This window comes from Dipodomys spectabilis, unplaced genomic scaffold (assembly GCF_019054845.1).
Source record: "Dipodomys spectabilis isolate Male_0828 unplaced genomic scaffold, ASM1905484v1 ptg000064l, whole genome shotgun sequence".
NCBI classification, from domain to species: domain Eukaryota; kingdom Metazoa; phylum Chordata; class Mammalia; order Rodentia; family Heteromyidae; genus Dipodomys; species Dipodomys spectabilis.
Genome location: NW_024870741.1, coordinates 1,853,114 through 1,859,521, shown reverse-complemented (window position 1 = coordinate 1,859,521; position 6,408 = coordinate 1,853,114).

The window sequence follows — 6,408 nt, the reverse complement described above, 5'->3', positions numbered from 1 at the left end:
CACACAAAAATCTAGGAAAAGTTACTCATCCAGGAAGGTGACTGCTGTGACTGTGTTGGCCAACATACTCAAAAGCACAACTGCAGTGTGGAAATAAAAGGTCCACATGGGAAAACATCACGAAGAGAGTCAGTCACATTTAAACACAGACACAATTCACCTTACCACTGGACAGTCCGAACTGTCATTGGAACCACAAGTATTAACATCACAACATCTCACCACAACTGATCTCTTCTCCTGCACTTAATGGTCTAGACAAAAACCTAATTCCAGAAAAAAAATCACAACAGAAGACCAAAGCAACACCTGGCAAATCAACCAAGAACATAGATAGTCAACTATTAAGATCATAGATCCCCCAAATGAAAGCCAAGAAATCTTCCAAATGGACAGAACAAATCAGAAAAATATGAGGAAAGTGATGCCAAGGTAATATAATTCACAAAGTAAATAAAAAGGCATTAGAACAGACAATCAAGGACCTAGAAGATAGTTTTCAAAATACATTACAAATACTGCTGAAAAATGTGGTTAATGAAAAGATGCAAAACCTCTACAAGGAAACTTGTGAACAAGATGAGCCCAACCAAAGATTAGCAAACAGACTCCAAACAGAAAGAAAAATAAATTCTGAGAAAGCAAGAGTGTCCAAGGAAAAAAATAGATACCTAGTTAAACGATATTAGAGAAGACACAGCTAAAACCCATATCCCCCAACTCCCCACCCAAAGAATAGTTTAAAGAAAGTCCATACAAGATCTAAAAAAAGCTTTAATAAAGAGATAGAAGCCCTAAAAATAACCAATTATAAGGCAAGGAAATAAAAAACAAAATAGAATGTCTCCACAGAAATAGATGATATAGAAGATAATCTCAGGGATCATAGACAGAATAGGTCTAATAGGAAAGAGGAAATAATCATTTAGAACAAATCCAAGAAATAAGAAATGATCTTGCTGGAAGTTCAAGACTCAGAAGATCAAATTGGGGGAGATTGGTATCAAGAAGGAGAAGAACAGGAAACTAAATGGATGGGAAACATATTACAGAATACTAGCAAAGATCATTCCAAATATCCAAAGAGATATGCTCATTCAGAGAAGAGAAGCCTTTAGAACACCAAACAGAGAATACCAGAACAGAACAAACCACTACCACGTCATAATCTATTAGAGGATCATTAGAGATCAAAGAAAGGATTCTTAAATCTGTCAGGAGAAAAGACGGATTATTTATAAAGGATATACAGTCAGAATAAATACAGGTTTCTTAGCTGATATGGTCAAAAGGAGAGCCTGGCATGATATATGACAAACATTAAAGGCAAACAACTACCAACCATGAATATGGTCCCAAGCCAAACTCTCCTTTACATTAAAAGGATATGTAAAAATATTTCATGACAAAGAAAACTTGAAACAATGTATCTCTACCAAATCAGCAGGATAGAAGTTATTCAAATATATCCTACATAGAGAAGATCAAGAAGAACAGCAACTGGTTATATAAAATGTTCCCTACCCGAGAAAAAGGTAAATATATTAAGAGTAGATGAGGCACAGCTCCTAACAGCAGGTGCATAACATAGCAGGACTTATCAGATATTTCACAGTCTTAACCTTTATTATAAATGGAAATAATTTTCCAATTAGAAAACATAGATGATTAAATATTAGTATCAAAAAGATGCATCTATCTAGTATCTACAAGAGACACATTTTACTGACAAAAACAAACACATACTCAAACTGAAAGGCTGGAAGGAAAATTTTCAAGCACCATAAAAAGGCCACAGAATTACTAACATAAGATAAAATAGAATTCAAATTAAAATTAGTAGGAAGAGACATTATATATTGATAAAAGCAACTCTCCATTAGGAGGATATAACAAGTCTAAATATCAATGCCCTGAATCCAGGAGCACCCCCACTTCATCAACCAAATACTACTTAACCTAAAAACACATCTCAACACATCATTGTTATCAATGGATAGGTCATCTAAGCAAAACTCAACCAAGAAACTGAAGACCTAAATAACTACATTGACCACCTGGCCCTAACAGATATCTACAGAATATACATTCAGTGTCAGAATATAAATTCTTCGCAGCAGCTCATGGAAGAGTCTCCAAAATAGAACATATCCCGTAGTAGAGTGCTTGCCTTGCATTAATGATGCCCTGGGTTCGATTCCTCAGCACCACATAAACAGAAGAAAAAAGCCGGAAGTGGTGCTGTGGCTCAAGTGGTAGAGCACTCGCCTTGAGCTGAAGAGCTGAAGGACAGCGCCCAGGCCCAGAGTTCAAGCCCCAAACCGTACCCCCCCCCCCAAAAAAGAAATTCTATCTAAATTGAAAGAAAAATTGATCAAATTCCCAAATCTTGTCAGAACACAACAGAATAAACATAATTAAACAGCTAAAGTAAAAAAATTCTCAAAACCATGAAGACTGAACAACACATTGCTGAATGACCAATGGGGCACTGAATACATTAGTATGAAAATCTGAAAGTTTCTGAAATTTAACAAATTGAACACACAAAATACCAAGTCCTCTGGGACACAAAAATGCAGTACTTCGAGGAAAATTTATAGCTCTGAGTGCCTACATCAAGCAATTGGGGAAATCTCAAGCCTGTATATTAATTATATACCTCAAATTTCTTGAAAACAGGAATAAGCTCAAACTCATAGCAGTAGACAGAAACAAACAAAAAAATTAAATCAGAAATAACTAAATAAAGACAAAATAAAACATAAAAAGATCAACAAAATAGAGTTGGTTCTTTCAATAAATTAACATACTTGACAGACCCTTGACAAATCTGACTAAGAAGAGAACTCCTATATATACAAAGATAAATAGAAAGCCCACCAATTGGGAGAAGATCGTTACTTGCTTTGCAACAGGCAATGGCCTCATATATAAAATATATTTAGATCCCCAAAAGGAAACCCCCAAAAAACAAATCCTCAAATAAACAACAACCTCAAGCTGGGAAGGTGGCTCAGTGGCAGAGCGCTTGCCTTGAATGCCTGAGGCCCTGTGTTGGATTCCTCAGCTCCACATAAGCAAAAAGAAAAAATCCAGAAGTGGCGCTGTGGCTCAATTGGCAGAGCGCTAGCCTTGAGCTGAAGAGATAAGGGGCAGCGCCCAGGCCCAGAGATCAGGCCCCACGACCGGACACCCCTCCCCAAAAGAAACAACAACCCTCTGAATAAGTGGACTACAGATTTAAAGAGAGACCTCTCTGAAGCAGAAATATGAATGGCCAATAGACACATGAAGAAATATGCAACATTTCTGGCCATAGAAATGCAAATCAAAGCAACATTTTGATTCCACCACAGCCCAGTTAGAATGACCATTATGAAGAAAACTCATAACAACAGATGATGGGCTGGTGGGGATGTGGCCAAAAAGGAACATTACTACACTATTGGTGGAAATGTAAACTTGTTCAAAACTCCATAAAGAAGTATAGAGTTTCCTCCAAAGAGTTCCCTATAAATCAGCAAACCAACTCCTGGGCATTTACCCAAATGACCACAAACAAGGACACACTAAAGCTACAATCCAACTATGTCCATTGTAGCATTATTTACCATAGCTAAGAAATGGAACAAACACAGATGCCCCTGTGTAGATGATTCGATCAAGAAAATGTCATATATATTCACAATAAAAATTCTATGCTTCCGTCAGAAAGAATGACATTGCCCCATTAGTAAGGAAATGGAATCACTTGGAAAACATAATAAGTCAAACAAGCCAGACCCAAAGAATCATAGTCTACATGTTTTCATTCATTTGGAAAAACTAGAATATGCCTAGGATATTCTTAGAAAAGATCAGAATAGCTTAATAGCTATATGTATATCACCTGAAAATTATGCTTAATGAAATGAGCTCCAAGAAATGAATACAAGATAATTTTTTGTTCTAATTTCTTTTTATTTTAATTTGTGAACATACTGTACAGAGGGGTTACAATTACATTGGCAGGATAATGCATACATTTCTTACCAAGCATTGCAGCCTCCTCCTTTGTTTACCATTCCCATCCCTTCCCGCCTCCCCCCACTCACCTAATCCTCCCCCCCTCCCCCCCCCCCGCACCAACATTGTAAAGCTCGTTTTTGACAGGATAACTTGTGCTTCTCATTGTTGAAACAGGTCCACCTATCCTTAAACGACTTGTTTTTCCCCATCTCCTCCACAAGTTATACTGACATCAAGTATAGTGAAAGCAGGGGTTATACTGTGGGGGAGGGACATGCAAAGCAACAAAGAGATAATCTTATAAATGCCTTAGAAACAAATGCATGAAAGAAAAAAACATTAAAATACATATCTTAGGGTTCATTTTCCTAACATCACATTATCTGACCTTTTCCGCTTGACTCATACATATACTAGATATTGCAAAAAAGGGAAACCATGGGACCTATGTTTCTTTGGGCATGGGTTACTTCACTTAATATAATTTTTTTCCAAGTTTTTCCATTTCCTAACAAATGGGACCATGTCATTGTTTCTGATAGAGGCATAGAATTCCATTGGGTATATATACCACATTTTCTTGATCCATTCATCTACTGAGGGGCATCTGGGTTGGTTCCAGATCTTAGCTATGGTAAATAATGCTGCAATAAACATAGTTGTGCTGGTAGCTTTAGTGTGGTCTTGTTTGTAAACATTTGGGTAAATGCCCAAAAGGGGGATTTGTGGGTCATAGGGGAGCTCTATGTGAAGTCTTTTGAAGAACCTCCATACTGCTTTCCAAAGTGGTTGAACAAGTTTACACTCCCACCCCAACAGTGAAGTAAGGTTCCCTTCTGTCCACATCCCCTCCAGCATCTGTTGTTAGAGTTCTTGATTTTTGCCATTCTAACTCGAGTGAGGTGGTATCTCAATGTTGTTTTAATTTGCATTTCTTTTGTGGCTAGGGATGTTGAGCATTTCTTCATGTGTCTGTTGGCCATCCTTCTTTCTTCTTCAGAGAAGTTTCTCTTTAAGTCTTTAGCCCACTTATTTATTGGGCAGTTGTTTCATTGAGGATTTGTTCTTGGGGGATTTAAATTTTTGAGTTCCAAGTATATTTTAGATATGAGACCAATATAGTGAACTGTTTTTCAGTAATTTCTATTTACTTTTTCCCCTTTGGTTTATTCCCTTAAGTCACTGTTTTTGATTTCTTTACCCTTTGTCTTATATATAAGTTAATCTGATTTGGGGAAAGGAAGGGAAATCACCGAAATGGTGGGACAAAGATTAAACAAAGCAACAGTGATATACACTAAACACTATGTTAAAAATGAAGTTTACAACTTTGGGGGAATGGCACGTCAGGGTTGGTGGAAGCAGGAAAAAAATGAGGAAGCAGTAACAAAAAATGTACTCATTACTTATGTAACTGTAATGCATCTCTCTGAATATCACCTTCATAACAAAAAACACCGAAAAACCAATAAAAGAACTCACCCAAATAGAGAAAACTAGAGAAAAAAGTGAGGCATCACAACATCAATAAGGAAAATTGAGAATATTATAAGAAAGTACTTTGAAAACTGTATGCCAATCACCTGGAGAATCCTGGAGAAATTGATGCTTTCCTATACTCGAGCTGAGCCAAGAAGTGATACATAAGAAGTAATGAAAATTAAATATCACTAATCACTAAAAATTTTCCCATACCAGAAAAATCTAGTACTCAATGGATTTACCATGAAATTAAGGGCTGAAAAAAAACCTTACAATACTCAGATTTAACTCTTCAATGGAATAGAAAGGGAAATGGAATTATTAAACACATTCTATGAAGCTAGAATTAGACTCTTTCCCAAATCGATAGGGACTCATCAAAGAAAGAGAACTATGAACCCAACTCTTTGATAAGCATTGATGCAAACTTCTCAATTAATTTCTAACCAACAATTTCAACAACTAACAAAAAAATCATATGCTATGATCAAACAGTATTCATCCTAGGATACAATTGGATTCAATATACTTGTCAATAAACATAACACACACCATCAGTAGAAGTAGGGGAAAGAACCACATGATCGTCAATATGGGTGTAGAAATAGCTTTTAACAAGCTCCAATACCCCTTTATGATTAAATGTCTGAGAAGCTAGGAATGCATGGAACTTTCTTAAATATAATACAGAGTATGTATATGATGAGAGATAATAAGCGTGTACTTAATGGTGGAAGCATGAAGACATTAAAACCAGGAATGAGAAAAGGATGTCCACTCTATCTACTATTCTTCAATATAGTAGTGGACTTTCTAGCAAGAGCAATAGGCAAGAGAAAAACATAAAGGGGATCCAAATAGGGAAAAAGTAAAACTATCCCTTTTTACAGATGAAAAGATCCTGTATATAAAGGA